General features: G+C 32.6%; 1 protein-coding gene across 4 annotated transcripts in view; it reads right to left on the bottom strand.

The window, feature by feature from the left end:
• The window catches only part of LOC105473258 (MGAT4 family member C), a 935,225-nt gene extending 920,729 nt beyond the window's left edge, over positions 1–14,496 (bottom strand). For all 4 annotated transcript variants that reach the window (XM_071071338.1, XM_071071335.1, XM_071071336.1 and 1 more), the window contains exon 1: positions 14,187–14,496. The gene's annotated coding sequence lies outside the window, so the exon portion shown is untranslated. The remainder of the gene's footprint in view (positions 1–14,186) is intronic.
• Positions 14,497–20,539: the final 6,043 nt, after the last annotated feature.

Here is a 20,539-nt window from a genome sequence, read left to right as displayed (position 1 = left end):
CATGATAGTTAAGATGGAAAAGGTGTGTATATAGATGGAAAGCTATCTGCAGTTTAAGCATCTACTGGGGGTCTTGGAAAGGAAAGCAACCCCTGCAGATGAGATGCAACTACTGTAATCCAAAAATAAATAAATAAATAAAAAGGATAGAATCTGCACCTTGAAACGAAGTGTCATGTCCTAGAGGAAAAAAAAAAAAAATGGTCCCAAGCTGTCAACACTGAACGTATCTCAGTAAGTTTGCTTGATATCAAACAGAATTCTTATTCAGAAAATGCTTTAGACAGCCAGGCAAAAAAAAAAAAAAAAAAAAAAAAAGAGAGAGAGAGAGAAGAAAATAAAAAATACAAGTTTTTAATACTGAAATTAACAAGAGGGAAAAAATACAATCTTGGAATTCTTTTGTAGAGCCTTTACTGCTAGATTAAAATGGAAAAATACCTTCAAAATGCTCAAGGGAATGAACTATGACCCAAGGAACTTATATTGAACTAAATAATCTTTTAAGAATAAAAGCAATAAAAGATTTTGAATACACAAGAAATGTTTTCGTGAACTGTTTCTGATCTAAGTAGAAAAGATCAACACGAGTCAATCAAAAACGACTAGAAAAACCTCTAGAGTAGGATGGAATTTATACATTTATCTGTAGATGTAAGATTCAAACTAATGTGAGGTTTTGGGTGAAGTAATAGAAGGTATGTACTTAATGCCTAAATATAGAAGTGATGTAAATACCAAGGTTTGAGGAAAGAGGGTAAGAAATCAGGAAGTATGTGGAATACTGACTTTTCTAATTATTACCAATATCCAAAATAGATGGAGCTCATGAACACTTCTCAAATTCATAAATGTGAGTCAGTGAGATAATTTTAAAAGAAAAAACTTTTCCGATATCACAAAACCATCCTAAATCTTTGCTATATATAAGATAAACCTGATGAAAAGTGATTCATATATTTTTTAATGTGCAGAGATATAGACAATTTAAACATAAAGAAGCAGAGTTCGCTGTATCAATAACAAACAAGTATATATTTAGGCCAAAACTATTAACTGAGACAAATCAGAGCTCTTTATAACATTAATGGATACCAGCAACATTGAAGATAAAACAGTAATGACTATGTATCACATAAGAGCTTCAATATACACGGACACATTTGTAGGAAATACACGGAAAAATGGAAATATCATCATGAAGAATATTTAATTTTACTTATCTGGGTCATTGACAGAATATTTAAAGACATAAAATACATCGTTCTAGTAAATGATGGAGCTCGATTTAAAGTTATCATCACTGGCTCTAGAAACTGAGCTTTTTACAAGCATACAACAAGTGTGATACTACAGTGCCCCTTGTCTGATGCAAGTGAACAAAAGTTTATATATTCGGAGGTGAAATAAAAAATGTTTCCTCTGACTAAAACAAAAAAACACATGAAAATAAGGGATCTTGGAGATTAAAAAGGAAAGAAAATAAAATAATTTTCTCCAAAGGAGACTGTAGTGTGAGGACAGTTACTGTGACTGGCAATAGTGCTAAGAGCCTACTTCAGATCAATTGAGGTGACACCAGAGTACTAGATGCCTCCCAGAATCCAGCAGAAAGCGAGTGTATCCAGGACCCAACAAGCTCCTCACACTGTTACTGCATCTCCCTTACAGCTTCATAATTATGGGATACCTAATCAACCTCTTTCTTGAGCTTGCCTCTACTCTATTGCTCTCTTTAAACTGCTTTGCCCTGACTCATTTGCACATCAGCCATTAATGGCTACCGACTTCCTGCCTTACTTGACTCCCCAGTATAGGCATCCAAATAAAACTGATTAGAGTTTTCATGATGCTACTCCAGATTCCAGGGCTTAGTTTAAGTCATGAGGTCACATTTATTTCATGCTGATCTGGTGAGAGACGGAGCAGGATTAGCTTAGAAAAATTGGCTGCAATTGAGGACTCTCAAAAGTCTAGTGTCGGTGTTGACTCCATTTTACAAATATGGTAATTTAAATCATTAACGTTAATTAAAAAATTCTACCCAAAGTATTATTGATACGTCCATGTTTCAATGATGCCGTCATATTCTTTTTGTTTAAAGGCACCTTGCAAAACAAAAACTAAGAGCAAATGTCTTTTTACTCAAAACAGTTCATTGAAATTTTTATCCATGAGAATGTAACAGTTATAATTTTAAAAATCCAACAGAAATCATGGTTTGTTGAGGGTAGGCATGACTGAGAATGAGAGAGTTCATGTACGTGAGTGCATATGATTCTCCTTAGGCCGATATATTACAGCACTCTTCGACTCCTCCTGGGAATTAGTGATCCAGTTAAACTGAAACAAAAGGGAAATGGGGGAAGGTTCCACTAAATCTTCATAAGTATAATGTTATACTTGTGCTTTTATAATTTTAGTCTATGTATATTTGTCTAAAATACAAAGAAAAATAATTTTTTTTTTGTTCAAAAGAATGATTGTAAAGCCAATTAAAGAAGCTTTCTAGACATCTCTGCTACTAATCCGCCATTCTTCTAACATAACAGAAATAATATGGTACTTAATTTTCCTTAGGAAAATCAATTCATATATTAATAGACACACAGAAAAATTGAATGATATCACTTATAAGATCACAACAAAAACATTTCAGACACGAGATATTTATTTCTATTTATTGCAAAACTACTTTAGTGTGAGATCTCCTACCTAAAATCATTTTAATTGAACCGAGTAAAGCCTGGCCATATTAGCAGCAGGGATAGACCATGTTGATTTTATGGCATCCATGAGAACAAAGATAGGAGATGGAGCATTTAATTAGAACGCAAAATCTTTTTGTTTCTGGTGCAACAATGCACATGGTCAAAAACCTTATAAAATGGACAAATATTAGTATTCTCTCAACAAACAAAGGAGACACTACTTTTTCTTTACACTTTCCTGAGTATTTCCTACTGAGTTTTCCTCAGTAGTATTTTCCTGTAAACAAAATATCTGTTGGATACTGAACAATAACTACCAGGTCAGAATCAAAGGGAAAAAGTCGTGAGTATAGATGTAGATTTAGATGAAGTCGAAAATGTGACAATGAATGAAACTGTCCTGATAGAGCAAATATAGAAAAATATAAACGCACAATGACACTTAGAGAAATGTATATTTAAGAGTTCAACAAAAGAAAAATGCCTTGGAAAGACATGCATTTATCATAGTTAAACAAATAGAAAGAAAGTGTTGTAGTAAATCATATGTTTGATTGTCTGATACAGATAAAAAATGTGGCAGAAAAAAATTCATTTAAAAGTCAAGTAAGTTTTGCTTTATATACAAGTTGATAATTTCAAAGTCAAATATGTATAAAGGCATCATACCATGTTAATTAATCACAAGTAAATAAATAAGTAGAAAAATTATCATGAAGTATAAACTTGAAAAAAGTTTATATGCTTTCTGGGAAACCAGTAACTTAAAACATGATAGAAACCCTATCAATAAGTAGGCTAACTTATAATTAGCCTTAACTGTCTACATGATTTGGAAATATATACCCATTTTTTTCCATTAGATTAGGAATCTCTAAAGATAAAAATTTAGAAGACTAACTTGAGCTTTCACTTAGTAATTAATGGTAGTAGGAAAAATTAAATGTAGAAAAATTGTAGAAATAGAATCAAATGCATTTAAAATGGAAAATCTGTTATGAATAAAATATTATGGTAAAGCTAATTATCTGTAGATTTTTATATGTCTATAATAGCTTATTCAATCAGAAAACATCACATTTTTAAGAGAAAATAACTTTTTCATTTTAAACAGGAAACAAAAAGCAAAATAATAAATAATTTTAACTAGATTTTATGTTTATCATTTACATTTTTACTCCGAGATATGTTAAACAAGTAAGGTAGTTTATATCTAAAATAGGCAATCTAATCTTATCAGGCTAGAATATAACATTATGCATAATCTTACTATATTTTCCTAACAAACTTTTAAAAATTTGTTTTTTGTGCTTTATTCTTAGCTTTTAAAAATGACTTTTACAAATATCGACATAGAGTAAATTAATTTGAACATTAGTTGGTTTTCAAACACACATTCAGGTTAATAGAAATTCTAGGAAAATAAGTACTGTCTTCACTCCTTGACAGTGCACAATCACAAAAAGTAGCCCCCCAAAACAAACCATATGTGCATGAACTAGTTAATGGATGAAGAAAATTTGGCATGTACAAAGAATGGGATGCTATTGGGAGATGAAATGATGCTACAGTATGATGATCCTAAAAACATTATGCTAAGCAAAAGAAGCAAGACACAGAAGACTACATGTTATATGATTCTATTTATGGGAAACGTCCAAAAAAGCAAAGATAGAGAGACAAAAAGCAGACTGGTAGTTGCCTTGGGTGAGAAATGAGAGAACTATAAGTGGACATGCGGATTCTTTCTGGGATTATGAAAATATTCTAAACCTGGATTGTGGTAATAGTTGTACACAATATAAATTTGCCAAAAGTTGTTGACTTATATGTTTAAAGACTTCTATGGTATGTAAATTATACCTCAACAGAGCTATTTAAAGGGAGGTATATTATATACACATTTATACTTTTCAGATATTAATAAAAATGGAAAATTTTGTCTGTTGCCTCACCCAAGAGTAACTTCATAGCAAAACACAAATCCCAATTCTTAGTTTGCCTTAATTTCAAGTATCATATACAATACACAATAGTAGATTTTACATCATATGAGAAATTGTTTTATACTGGCTGATTATGTTCACCTGTCATTGAAAAGAAAGGATGGTTACAAATTCTATGTAGTTACTACCTGCAATATATTTTCTAATGATATTAATTAACATATGCATTTAATTATATAGTCTATACATCCTTCCAAACCTCTAAAAGTAGCTCCTAAACAACCACTAGGCTTTATCATCCTATAAATATTCTTATAATTGTAAAACATTTGAAAGATTGAGTAACTATTTCAAATAAATCCAAAGTTAAATATAATGTAATAGTTAAAACTTTCTACAAAATTTAAGGTCCAATATATATTCATTCAAGCTTTAAAATTTCATGCAATCTTAGGAGTATTCTATATTTCTTTATTTTCCTCATCTTATTTCAAACAAAAAATATCAAGTGTGTTCATAACTTAGAAATGATTTCAGTGACCTATAGCAAAATGACTAAGAACTGCAATAATGGTTTTGACATTAATAATGTTTTGGAGGCACAAGTGTTTTGTTCTTTTGTTTGTTTTATAATTGTCGTTGCTTATACTGGAGAAAGAAAATTGATCAATTTCTTTTCTGACTTGTCTCTTACATTACAGAGCTTGAAAAGACCTTAAGGTAACATTTCAACAGCAACCTCACAATAACTTGACTATTTTATTTGTTTTCCCTACCCAAAGACAGCAGTACTAGATAAAATGAAGGGAAATTACGAGACATGTTTACATACATATAGTTTTTTTTTACATTTATATAATAAAAAATTCATTGCTGGATATACTTTAGAAGTATCCTTAATAAACAAAAGAAAATGGTTTATTACTGAATTTTACCTCATGAACATATAGGGTAAAATTCCTGTGTAAGTATAATGCAAGTATATACACATATGCCCATGTCTATATCTATGTTGGGTTGCCTATTAATTACTGGACCTGTCTGCCCATGTTTGAACTTGAGCCTGAGTCTCACTGTCCCTCTTGTCAGTCCATCCATCTGTTTCTGCACCTGTATGCCCATTTGTGCTTGTCTACCTGTCTATCCATCCATCTCTCTCTGTGGTATGTTTCACACTGTCTTTTAGTTTGCTTGCCCCTGTCATGGGGTCTGACTATTCCTATCCCATTTTTAATTTCTATCTGTTATTCTGTCACCACATGTGTTTATCAGCCTGTCTCTGTTTGGGTACTCGTAAGGCTGTATGTATTGGTCTCTAAGTATGTATGTATCTAAGTGTCTGTCTATCCATGACTCTATCTATGTGTGCATATGGGCAGATTTTTCCTTTAATGCAGATTTAGTGGATACTATCTTTAAAAATAATCATTGTTTCTTAAGAGATTAATGCGTATAGTACTGTTTGTGTCTGTATGTATCTCCCAAGTCCCTAACAACTCTCTAGGCCCAAACTACTTAATGGTTAGACCTAGAGATTACTCATGTTTTATGAAAGCCAGTTTCTCTCAGCCTATTTAAGACCATGCTCTATTGCATTCTGCCTCTTTATCACAAGATGGCTCCTAATGAAACAAACAAACAAACTTGTGACAGGTAGATGCGGATATCTACACCTCAGGCCTCTGCTTTCTAGTTACCCTCCTCCTAAAGAGGAGCTGTGAAGGTTTTGTGTGCAATTGCAGCCCCACTCTACATTTCCCTAGAACCTCTACCTCATGGCGTATGTGGGTATTTACTAAAGGTTTAAAGATAATTAGAAGGAGTTTTAAGATAAAAACAAGACTTGAAACTAATGCTAAATACAACGGATCTCAAGGTCAAAGGAGACTATATAATAACTCAAATGTTCAGAAAGTTTTTTATGGGCATTTCTCCCATTCCAACTTGATTTTCAAGATCCAGCGCCCCCCCACCCCTGCCGACGTTCATTGGCAACCCATGAAGAGTATACCTTTTTCAATAATTTGCCATGTTAATCTTAATTTCTACATGTAAATTCTACCTATTCTCATAAAGATATCCATTTTCCTTCAGTATTCCCAACCTTGAACCTACAATGATAATCGAAAAGAAGAAAGAAAAATCCGTGGTAGGTAATTTTCTAAAGCTGGAATCATTCTGTGAGGAACAATATTATGTAGAGGGAGGATGTCAGAGATAAACCACAGGGCGTCTAATGTTCCAAATCCTGTACACTTCAGGGTCTATTTGTGATGGGATAAGAAGATACTTCCCCATATTCTTCCTGTAGACTAAAAATCTGCTTTTCAATCTCCTGTGAGTAAGGCTTGGAAAAAATACAAACACGCATGACACCAATGTGTATATAAACACCTTCACACATACACATTTACATTCCTACTCACATGAACACAAAATCGTTCTAGAGATAGTAAATCTAAATTCATATTAAATAAAAATAACTTCATTGCAATTTAATGTACATAGTTATCCATGTGTCCAAATAAAAATAGCTAAAGAAATATTGCTTTGGTATTGTTCTCCTGTGTCCAGGAGCCTACTAAGGACTAATATAACAGGGTCTATTAAAACAGTTTTCTAAACAATAACAGTGTTTTATTAAGTTTCTACATATGCACAGGCATATATTTTAATGGCATGATAGATATTACAATTAAAATCTGGAATTATTAAGCCTGTTTATTTACATTGCTTGATTTGGGCAGGTGATTGACAATCTTTCTCTTTATGATGATTATATTTCTTGTATTGGATATGGGAATCTGACAATATCACAAAGATTCTGTTATGAAAATGAGGTGACAGAAAAATAATTTATGAAGTAGATCAACTGTACTTATATCGCATGGGGGTGCTGGCCTACTTTTCAAAGATGTTCTAACAAATTCAAATTTGGCAATAAAATAAAACTCAGTTCTACAAAAAATACTGTAGGCACATCAGATGCATCACTGAACTTAAAAAGGAAAACCCAGGAATTTACACAACATCATATGCTTCTTCGAATCAAAGCAGAATTACCACCTGGCAAAGATTTTCCTCAAACATGTCCCTCCACAAAACCATTCAAGTCTACTCCCTGTATATTAGAATATTTATAACTACTTGTCCATTTGGCTTATTCACTATTTCTCTACATAACATGAATTATTAAACTACATATGAACTTATTTACTTGCAAAATTAAACACAAAATTTTTGTAACTTTCAAATTATACCATTTTATTCTTTAGCTATTCTATGATAAGTCTGACTTATTTATCTATACTCATTCACCAAAATATTTTGAAGAAAAAAAGTACTAAAAAGATAAATCACATACTCTATGAGAAAAGACAAACAGAAATCATATAATTAACTAGAGTGGCATCATTACTGTGATTTACCTAAATATGTAAATGAGATTAAAATAAGCACCATGTTATCTTCCCTGTTTTTCACTTACAGTGCTATGTGATACATATTTTTCTACATTTTTATAGCTTTTCTTACAGTAAACATAAAACTGCCACGGTTTGAGAGCCATTATAGTATATTGGTTAAATGTGAGATTGTGGGACAAAGATTCTGACCCAAACCTTAGCTAACCACATAATCTACTTATGCGAAGTAATCGTGGACAGTTGCTTCATCTTTCTTGATTTCCACATCAGTAAAATGATTATAATAGGAAGTACTCTGGAAGGTTGCTAGTAGAATAAACATGAGAAAACACATATTTAGTAACAGTATTTACTCCACAGAATGTATTCAACATAAAAATACGTTATGATGTGTTTTTTTTTTCCATATATCATTTTAATACTGAAACTTTTAAGTGTACATTAACAGTGAACTTAAAATCCTGAGGTAGATATTTACATCAAATTGAGATTGTTGGAGGTACATTGGTAGAAGAAATAGGTCTAGTTACATTTTTTAGGTTAAAAATAATTGCTGCCATTTGTATATTAGACTATCTTGTGTCATAATATGGAAGTTTAGAAAATTTAGAAAACACCTTACCAAAGTAGGAAATTTGATCAAACTTTGAAAGGCTTTGAAAGTCCCTGAATATCCTAGGAGAGGATAACTTATGCTCCTTGGCCAAATATGGTCTAAGGATAACTTTTACATTTTTAAGAGTGAAAGAGAGGGAGGAGAAAGAGAACACAGAATAATATGCAACAGAATCTTATGTGGCCTACAAAGTCAAAACATTTATTGTATTACTTTGCTAGAACCGCCATAACAAAATACTACAGACTGGGTGGTTTAAATAACAGAAGTTTATTTCTTACAATTGAAAGGTTACAAGTCTAAAATCAAGGTGTCAGCAGGGTTGTAATCTTCTGAGGCCTCGCTTCTTGGCTTGTAGATGTCCATCTGCTTCCTGTGTCTTCACATGTTCTTTCCTCTGTGTAAGTCTGTGTCCAAATTCCCTCTTCTTAGGATACCAGTCCTATTGGATGAGGGCCTACTCCAATGACTTCGTTTCAATTTAATTCCCGCATTAATGAACCTATCTGCAAATATAGTCACATTCTGAGATACTGGAGGTTAAGTCTTCAATATATGAAATTTAGGGAGACACAATTCAAACCACCTTTTCTGCCTGTTTTGTTTTGTTTGTTTGTTTTTACAAAAAGTAGTTAGCAGCCTGTGTTCTGGAAGCCTGAGGAGGGTACACTTGATAAGTGAACCAGTATTTTCCTAGCGCCTCCTTTACCATTTGTTTGATACTATATATAAATTGAGAGAATCACTCAATTTAGAGATTTGCTTTCCCATTACAAATTTGTTTGGCTTATTTTACTTAGCATAATGTCCTCAGGTTCATCCATATTGTCACAAATGACCAAATTTCTTTCTTTTTTAATGCTGAATAGTATTTCATTATGTATATATAACACATTTTCTTTATCCATTCATCCAACAATGGACACCTAGGTTGCCTCCAGATCTTAACATTTAAATATATCTATATCTATCTATATACTTATAGATATATCTATAGATAGAGATAGATAGATATAGATATAGATATGTCAAAGATAGATAGATAGACAGATAGATAGATAGATAGATAGATAGATAGATAGATAGATAGATAATTTCCTGAGGGAAAAATGGCTCAAGGGATTAGTGGCCAAGCCAAAGCATTTAATTCTAACTTTGGGTCAAAGGGGCAGGGTTTAACATTATGGAAATATTTGCCTGCAGTTAGCCATGGACAGAAGAAGAAAGTAGGTGAGCACAAATCTGTGACCACAAGCAAAGTCTGAAAATCAAACTAAATAACAGCAAACTCAACATCAGGGTGGACCTGGATCTGGTGATGTTATGATAGAAACAATAACCATTACTGTCTTTTACTGCTTTACAAGGCCATATAATAGTATTTTGTGACATTTTGTCATTTGATCCATATCACCACATGAATATGCTTACCTACCGTCTGCTTCCCCTAGCCACCACACACACACACACACACACACACACACACCTTTACAGATTAGGAAACACAGCTGAAATTATAACATAGGCTTTAATCTCCTTAAGCATTGGGTCAAAATATCCAAAAATAATACAAGAACTTCAAGAATCTTTTTATAAATGAAGTCAGATGCCTAAAATGTCTCTTAATTGGTGTGTAGGTGGGTATTTGTAGGTTTAAGGCAGGTTGGCACTGTCAACAGACACTGACTCTAGAGAAAATAAAAACAAACTCAAATTGTTCATCAGCAGGTACTTGCTTTTGTGTCCACATTTTGCCCTAGCTAGGATATGCTAGATACTTTCCTGTAATGCACTTTCAAAACAATTAGTTGGTGGTTCCCTTTTGTACAGAGATAAATTCAACACAACACATGTCTGTCTTTACTTTTTGTATTGATATTTGGAAACACGTACAAAATTTTGTTTCCAAAATTGTCCAAATATCAATGTGTTTCCAAATATCAATACAAAAATTAAAGACAGACATGTGTTGTGTTTAATTTATCTTCCCATATAACTCAGAATCTTAAGGAATTTTTCTGTGTATTTTTAACTTAATATGAGATGCATCTGAGAAATTCAGATGTAGAATTTTTCAATAGTCTTGAGACCCAATAAAAACAGTTTCTAGCATGGATACTATTTTGGTAAAGATTTAAATTCACAGTTAAGGTCAACATCTGGCTGAATTGAACATTCACATTTGACAGTTTTACTCTCATTAAAAAATGTTTAGCATTTTTTCAAAGCAGAAACTGTCTCTTATTTTAATAAGGGTCTTCATATATTTGCTTTGTTCCTTGAGGGATGGATTGATATGCTTGAACTACTCTGTGCAGTTAGAATTTAAGGCCATATCACTAGATAAGCCACTGTATCAAAATAAAATGCAAATGAAAAGGGCAAATGGCACAGCATAATGAGCAAGAGGATTTATTGTCTTGTCTTCTATTTCCATATCCTTTGGGGAAATGTAAAAGTGGGAAATGAGGAATCGTTCTCTCTGCTTTCTCTGGCAAATTATGGTTGATAATTTAGCTATTAGATAACCATATAGAACATGCCAAGTGATTTCCCAAACTAGTCACTTTTCAGTTTTATCTATGTGTAACTATCTATAGGTTCTTTAATTGCAAACAGTACCCACATACTCAATGCATTATTTTTATTACTGAAACTGCTAAATAGACATGTGATAATACACATGTACACAGCCAAAACCCCCTCCACACACACACACAAACACACACACACCTTTAAAGAGTCAAATTAATCTCAACTAGAACATCCTTATGGGAAAATATGTGAAAAAATATATTCAAAAATATGTACCATTTATTGAGCATATGCTATGCACAAACTGTGTATTTGTTATTTAATGTATGTGATCCCCACTACCCACAAGCATGTAAAAGGAAGATACCACTGGTGGCATTATACACACAATGAGACAGAGGTGTATAGAGATCAATTAAACAAACTAGCTTAACAGATTTAAACTTAGTTTGTCTTATCATCAATCCTATCTTCTGTCGACTATAACACTTTGATATATGAAATATAGTTAAAGGAGAATTTGAAAACAACTTGATGATCAGTCTGGAATCCTCTGTAAAGATGAATGCAAGTCATTGACTGAATATAGTGTCCTGCATTTCATGCCTCACATGCACATAAGCAGCAACTAAAGAGTCAGGCTTCATTTCCTCCCTCTGTGTGTACCAATTAGAGGTCCTGAAATATTAATAAACTTGCTGATTTAGGAGAGAATACCATTACATATTTTTTTCCTACATGTTGCTTGGAAGCAACAAACATATCATGGGCACTCAATAAATGTTATTTAACAACATCTAATAAAATGAAATTATGGTAATATATTTTGTAATAAACTCACCATAAGATGAGGCAAAGTAAGTTTTAGTACTAAACCTGGAAGGTGAGCAGATTTCAATAGCTGGGTAGGTGAATGAATCCTATTGGAGGCAAGAGACACTAACACAATTGTGGTAGAAAATGTTAATAAGAGGTCAGATATATAAAATTTTTTATTGCACTTTGACAACTGGAGCTACCCCTCCTGATTTTCATCTTTGTTATACTCATCTAACATTCAAAAGGCAAATTAAACAATACATTGCTAAACTTCTATTCTAACTCCTCCATACCCATGAAGTGACTCTATTTCATTATCCATTGGTATCATCATTGGTATGATTTTGAAAGAACATAAAATATGTTCCCTGAAATGCTTTCTTTTATTCCTACTTGTGCCTCTTTTAGTACATTGGTTGAGATTTTCAGAGGAGTCAGCTGTAATTTTTAAAAAAAGAAAAGAGAGAGAGAGGATGTGAAGTCACTGTATCCCCTGAAAGTCATAAGCCATGGAATTGTAAAACTCTAAGACATTCAGGAGTGTATGTAGTTTCAGAGAGTGCACTTCTGTAGATTTAAATTAGAGCTGCAAGTTATTGGGGGAGAAACCAGACTGGGAGCAATCTCACTTTTTTTATGTTTTAAAGTGAGTGGAGAGAAAAGGTTCCACAAAGGAGAGAAATCTTGCCAAATGGAGGAATCCGTAGGGAAACTTTAATTTAAGGCTGTATTCCTCAATTCCTGTAAAGTTCATGAAAAAAGAAGCACTTAAAAGTACTATTTGAGGACTCTATACTCTTTTCTCTTTTCCATTTTTTGCCTTTTACAATCCCTGTGAGGAAAGAGAAAATGCACTTAAAGTTACGATTTGGGTGACTCAATCCTTCTCTCTTTCCTTATTCTTCTAATAGTCTTTCTAATGCTCCGAAGAAATTAGAACAGACTTAACAAGGGCTCTTGTGAAGTTCACCACCACTTCCTCTCTTAAGCCTGTTATTAACCCACTGAAGGGATCACAAACTTTGTGTTCCAGTCCAAATACAGCAGCAGGTACACCATGCTCCAGGTCAAATATACCTGCTATTCTAACCATTTTCATAGTCATTTTTAACACGGAAAAACAGCAACAATATGATAGAGTTCACTGAGACAATTCACACAATAATAAAACATTAAAAAAGCTCAAAAGCCCTAATAATACATGTTTATAAGCTAACTGTGGTTACCAGATGCTTCTTTTCTATTCTACACTCCCATTCTGTCTCTGATACAGAACATACACACACACCTTTAACTTTTCAGAAACAGACACGGAGTCACCTTTGCTGTTCTAAGATATCATAAGTATAATAGGATAAATTTCAGTTTAGAATAAGGCTTTCTACCATTTTTTTTGCTCTGTTGATATTCAGAAGTTTTTCAGTTTTTAACATTTTGCTTTGCTAAACAGTTCTTATACTTCTATGAAAGGCATTGAGGTTTTCACTAACAGAACAAAGTTAAATAATAATTTTGTAGCATAAATAACAAACTGTAGCAATCAATTTTAGTAAAATCCTTTCAAACTCAAAAATAAACATCTGTAAGGCAACAAAGTATATCTACATAATATTATCAAAAATACTTCTACTGAAGTTTCTTTAAATTAAATACTTTCATCATTCAAATATTTATATATCCTACACATCCATGGTACCAAAATAACTATAAGCATTTGAGACAAAGTTTGTATTTGGGAAAATATAGAGAAAATACTATGATTGCTTTAAAAGATTCAAAAATACATATGGGTAAGTGAGTTTCCAAAGTACATATTTTTCTTCACTATATGTTTCAGCTACAAAAGGAAAATCCTCAAGAGAATTAATATGAACTTATGATAATGCAGCCTGCAGCACGGTTTTGTTGTGATTTTTTCTGTTTTTGCTGACAATGCAATTCAAACTATATTCTACTAATCTTTAGTAAAGGAAGCTGATTATTTCATCTATAAACATGCAGCAATAAAGTGTCATTCTTCAGTCAATACCGACTACTTAACATCCTTCTCTTTTTACAGGTTTGGATCCCCAGCTCATTAGATTATTACCTGATAAAGAAGACAGGGTAATGAATTGAGAAAATAACTACGTACCTTCAGAGAAAACCTGCCCGATAACAATAATCCATTAGAAAACTGGCAATATCCTCTGATCTATTGCCCGCAAAGCCATGACTTGATGGAGAGTTTCATTCCCTGGGCTCAGTTCTCCAGAAGAAAATCAGCACAATTTAAATATTTCTTGGAATGTGACAGCTCTCTAGATCCCGGGTTGCATTCTGTTCCCCAGGGATGGCAATCTGGTGTTCCTGTGTGCATAGAGCGGTGAAGATGAATTGAAAACGCTTGAGATAAATTAGGAATGGCTAAGTTAAAATTGTCTCTGCTCCAGACTCTCTCATCTGCAGTCTGCAAGCCTGTTTTTCTGTGAAAAAGCTAGATGGCAGGCTGCCTCAGTAAGTTCTTCTTAAGCGACAGAGAGCATTTTCAATGAAGAAAAATCTCCCATTATCTAAGCTAATGTGACTGCTGCTAAATCTAGTTTTTAAAGTGTCTGCTGGCATGAAATTCATTTTCACTATTGCTTTCTTTCAAAGTAGTTTAGAATCCACACTATCAGGCTATATACACTTCTATCTGACAGAAATATTTGAAGTTTTCTCTTTACGAATTAAATCGTATCTCTTTTGTTCAGTTTATCAATCATTTATGTAGAGGAAATTTTCTCTTTGGGTCCAAAAGACAGTTTATTGTATTTTATATTATGCAGAAGGTTTTAGGTTGCAGTAACCTCAGTATGAATACTTGCATTTTTGTTAACAATCACTTATTTTAAGGCAGATTCACAGAGAAGTGTTATCATTTTTAGATGTCAGTCAAAATGCAGAAGTTATATAGAAATAGAAAAGAGGAATTTCTAATTATAATATGTGACCACAGAAGTGAATATCGACTCTTTGAATATCCTCCTCAAGAAAATAAGATATTCCAAATACAACCAAGGTTCATAAATCATTTCTCTTCTAAATAAAAATGAGCCATTTTGAATTCTGTTGATTTCATTTCAGTGACATGTTGTGATATGATAGTTTTTTCTCTAAGTTAGAAAACTGTTTTAGCATTTTCATAATATTCTGGATTTGAGATACAACACAAATACTGTACTATGTGTATTGGCAATACACAAACACTGAAAGTTTATCAAAATGTTTTGTTCTACTTCTTTACTTGTATTTGTTATACAAAACAATTTCTACATAATCAAAAAGCACACTTAAAAGCATCATAGTCCATGAGAATATGTACATTAAAAAAATCCCTGCTGACTATAAAAACAATCTCATGCTTGCCCATAGCTTTCAACATGATGATCTGTAATGCTCTATGGCTATTTGACATTTAAGCAAATTGTTGCTTCCATGACAAAAATGGGGTTTCCACACTGTGAGAGAAACAAAAACAATATAATCACCTGACAGTCAACATAAAAGTAAATAAAAATTTTCCTTTTTTCTGTACCCACCCTATAACTGTAGCTGACCACTTCATTCAGGGAGGTAGAGAGGAAAAGAAAATGGAGAAACAAAATGAAACACCACAGCAAGATGCCTCCAACCCTTCTACCTCTTGAGAAGTAGCATCACTGTAGCTATTTTTGAATAAACACAAGGAGATTGGAAAGAAGCAGCTTCAGTATTTCAGTTGGAAACTAAAATTATCCAGCATATTTTAAAAGACCATTAAATAAAGAAAGGAAGCAAGCAAGAAAACTATTTATTGGCCTCAATTGCTGTTTCTAAAATGACCATGCTGTTCAGTGCCTATGATATTAAAAACACAAATGTAAAAAGATAAAAGTCTATTTAATAATTGACAGTTGACTGAATATCTAACTGCATTGCACTAATGTGCATTGAGTATCTCAAGTTACAGCAGTAAATGAGTTTTTTTTTTTTTTTTTTGAATCTCAGATGTCTGTCTCCACCTAGAATCTACCAATTGTGCTAACGCTATATTGCAAAGTTGACTATCCATTGGTGAATTCAGGACCACATGCAATTACATTACAGTGATAGGTAAACTACTATGGGAGCATTGAAAATTGTTTTTGTAGGAAGTAACTTTTTAAAATAGACCAAGTAAGACTAGTTAAAATAAAGAGAAATATTTCTAGGCAGTGGGAACAATATCCCCAGGGAAATATACATATTACATTTGCATAAGTGAAAGTAGCTCGGTATGGCTTGGTTGCAGAATGAGGTATGAAAGACATGGAAAGAGATGAGTCTGGGGAGAAAATGAGTCTTTTATACTTTATTAATGAGACTGGGCTTTATCTTTGGAGATCATTGAGAGCTCTTAAATAGAGAAGTAATCAGATTTGCATTTTCGAAAGATCAATTTTTATGCCACGCTCTCCAGTTAAAAAGCATCACCACCTACCCAGTTAGCCAAGCCAGATGCCTAGTAGATATACTATTTCTCTCATTATTTCTAGCTTTCATCATCTCTTACCTATATGATGGCCAGAATTTTTTATTTCATCTTTCTATTTTGAGTCATTTTCTCCATCAATTCTTACATAGCTGCCAGTTTTCTCTCTAAAATATGCATAAGCATGCTCTTGCTCACAACAGTTTATTTAGTTATTATCACCTGGAGATTAATGCCCCTTAAATATATCCTTAAAATGATCTGCAAGATCTGACTGTATAACTTTTAAAATTGATATTTCATAAGAAACCAAAACTAATAAGTCACATTATTCAATTTTACCATAAATTTATAGAACATTTTTTCATTCTGCTTCCTTTTTTTTTTTACTTCACCTATGTACTATCTTTCCCCAAAAGATCATAAAACTATCTTACTAACTTTTAGAAAAACACTTCAAAATTTCATCAATTAATGTACGTTCCCATTTCATATTCTCTTCAATTAACCTGATGCGAGGTCTAAGTTGTAAAAAGGGATTGCATTTCATTTTCGTTGTGTAGTTGTGATATAGATCCATATATATATATGTGTGTATATATATGTTCTGTTATTGTTAAACTTACAGATCTCTGTAAGTTCTGTAAAATAATTTTTCAAATTGCAGTTTCCACTAAAATATTTAAAGTCTTAATAGTACAACACAATTTCATCACTCAATTTAAAAAGCAATAATAAGAAAAAAAATTTCCTTATTTAGATATTATACATAATTTTAGAAAATTATTTACTCGGGGTGATTTTATAGTAGCTGTGGCAGCATGAAAATTTGGCTTACTTTGTAACAAAATCACTTTATCACGTATTTTTTTTAATTTTTAATAACATTGTCTTTAAAAATTATTGGGGAGACTAATTTTACTACATAAGGAGTAATTGCAATGTTGCCAAGTTAAGAAATAATAAGACAAACCAGCATGGCATCCTGCTCATAAATAAACTGATGTAAGTCTAGAAGATATGAAATATTTATGACAGTTTTAATAAAAGGTAGTTTGTGTAGAACATCTTTGTAAACTGAAAGCATTGTATGAAGAGTATAGACTTACATTAAATTTAAGAATATACTTAATCAAGGAGTTGAAAGACTTATATGTTGAAAACTACAAAATGTTACCGAAATAATTTTTAAAAGACACAATACATGGAAAGATATCCCATGTACCTGGATTCCAAAACTTGATGTTGCTAAGATATTAGTACTAAACAAAGCAATCCACAGATTCAATGCAACCACTATCAAAATCCCACTGGTGTTTTTTGCAGAAATAAAAAAAAAATCATACAGATTCTTAAGGGATCTCAAATAGCTGAAACAATCTTGAAAAACATATTCAAAGTTGGAGATCTCACACTTCCTCATTTAAAACATTAATACAATTCTACAGCAATCAAAACTGTGTGATACTGGCATAAATATTGACATGTAAACCAATGGGATAGAATAGAGAGACCCCCCAAAAAACCCTTGCATACAGATACTCCTCAACTTATGACGGGGTTACATCTCAATAAATCTATTGTTAAGTTGAAAATACTGTAAGTCAAAAATGCACCCTATTGAACATCATAGTTTAGCCTACCATAACATGCTCAGAACACTTATCAAAATCCTAATGCTCGAGACACTTACATTAGCATAGAGTTAAACAAAATCATCTAACTCAAAGCCTATTTTATAATAAAGTCTTTAGTATCTCATGTAAGTTATTGAACACTATACTGAAATTGAAAAACCAATAGTTGGGAACTCAAAGTACAGTTTCTCTTGAATGCACATTGATTTTGTACCTTCACAGAGTCACAAAATTGTAAGTCTGAACGTTGTAAGTCAGGGATAATTTGTATATGGTCAAATGATTTCCAACAAGAATACCAAGACTCCAACCAAGAAAGGGCAGTCTTTTCAAAAATTGTGTTGGGAGAACTGGATGTTCGCATCCAAAAGAACGAAGTGGGACATCATATCATATATAAAAGTTTACTCAAAATACATCAAAGGCCACAACATAAGAGCTACAACTATAAAACTCTTAGAGGAAAACAGGAAAAAATTTTCCTGAAATTTGATTTGACAATGATTTCTTGGATATGACACCAAAATTATATTCAAGAAAAAAAGATAAATTGAATTACATCAAACTAAAAAACTTCTTTGCATAGAAGGACACAATGAATAGAGTAAAAAAGGCAACTCAGAATAGGAGAAAACATTTGCAATCATGCCTCTGATAAGAGGTTAATATTCAGAATATATGAACTCAACGCCAAAAAGAAAACAACCAGATTAAGAAATGAGCAAACCGGGGCCTATCATGTGGAGGGGGGAGGGGGGAGGGATTGCATTGGGAGTTATACCTGATGTAAATGACGAGTTGATGAGTGCTGACGAGTTGATGGGTGCAGCACGCCAACATGGCACAAGTATACATATGTAACAAACTGCACATTATGCACATGTACCCTAGAACTTAAAGTATAATAATTAAAAAAAAAAAAAGAAAAAAAAAAGAAATGAGCAAAGGACTTTGGGTATTTCTCCAGATACACAAATGGCTAAAAGGCACATTAAAATATGATCTCTATTACTAATTATTAGGGAAATGAAAATAAAAACCACCATGAGATGTTGTTGCATATACATTAGGATGAGTACAATCAGATTAGCAAAACATAGCAAGTGTTGGCAAAAATGTAGAGAGTTTTGAATCCTTGTGCAGTGTTGGTGGGAATGCTAAATATTACATGTGCTATGAAAAAATGTTATGGCAGTTCCTCAAAATATTAAAAATAAAGTCAACATATGATTCAGAAATTCCAATTTTGGGTATATACCCCAAGGAATGGAATGCAATGGAATGAGAATCAAACAGATATTTGTGCACCCATTTTCATAGCTGGATTATTCACAATAGCTAAAAGGTGGAAGCAACACAAATGCCCATCAAATAACAAATGGTGACATATATGTACGATGGAATGTTATTCATCATTAAAAAAGAAATTCCCGACATGTCCTACAACACAGATGGTCCTTGAAGACCGTTATGCTAAGTGAAATAGGCCAGTCACAAAAAGACAAATACGGCATCATGATGCTTAAATGAGGGACCTAAAATAATCGTATTTACAGAGAAAGGAAGTAGAGTGGTGGCTTCCAGGGATTTACAGAGGAAAGAATGCGCTATTGTTTAACGGGTATGAAGTTTCAGTTGGGAAGATGAAAAACAGTTCTAAAGATGAATGGTGGTGATGATTGCCCAACAATATTGGGCAATCATACTTAATGCCACTGAAGTGTACACTTAACATGATTAAAATGATAATTTCTATATTATGTATATTTTACTAAAATAAAAAATTATCCCCAAAAGTAAATATTAAATCATTACTAATCTTTGCTGAAAGAAAATAAAGAGGTAAAACATTCTAAGTATTTTCTTAAGTGTAAGGCAAATTATTGTTAAAATCAAAGCACTGAACATACATGTTGTTATTCTATATGACATAGTAAATGCTCTGTAAAATGTGTTTTTTTAATGAGATACCTGCTGTTGTTTCTTATCCTTTCATCTAAAAATAATGACTTTAAAAAGTAAGTTCTTTGAGTTACGAATGCAGATGTCTAAACAAAGAAAATAAGTGTATTTTTTCTTTTAACAAAAAGGATTATATATTATTATAGAGTAATCCGAAAACAAAGGTTAAAGAGAAGGATAAAAGGCATAAATTTCACCGGCATCAACACTGTTAGGAATATATCCCTCCCTTGAGTTCATGTTCTTTGTAGGGACATAGATGAAGCTGGAAACCATCATTCTGAGCAAACTATCACAAGGACAGAAAACCAAACACCACATGTTCTCACTCATAGGTGGGAATTGAATAATGAGAATACTTGGACACAGGGTGGGGAACATCACACACAGGGGCCTGTCATGGGGTGGGAGGAG

Source organism: Macaca nemestrina, chromosome 10 (assembly GCF_043159975.1).
Source record: "Macaca nemestrina isolate mMacNem1 chromosome 10, mMacNem.hap1, whole genome shotgun sequence".
In the NCBI taxonomy this organism is placed as follows: domain Eukaryota; kingdom Metazoa; phylum Chordata; class Mammalia; order Primates; family Cercopithecidae; genus Macaca; species Macaca nemestrina.
This window is presented reverse-complemented; position numbering and strand designations above follow the sequence as displayed.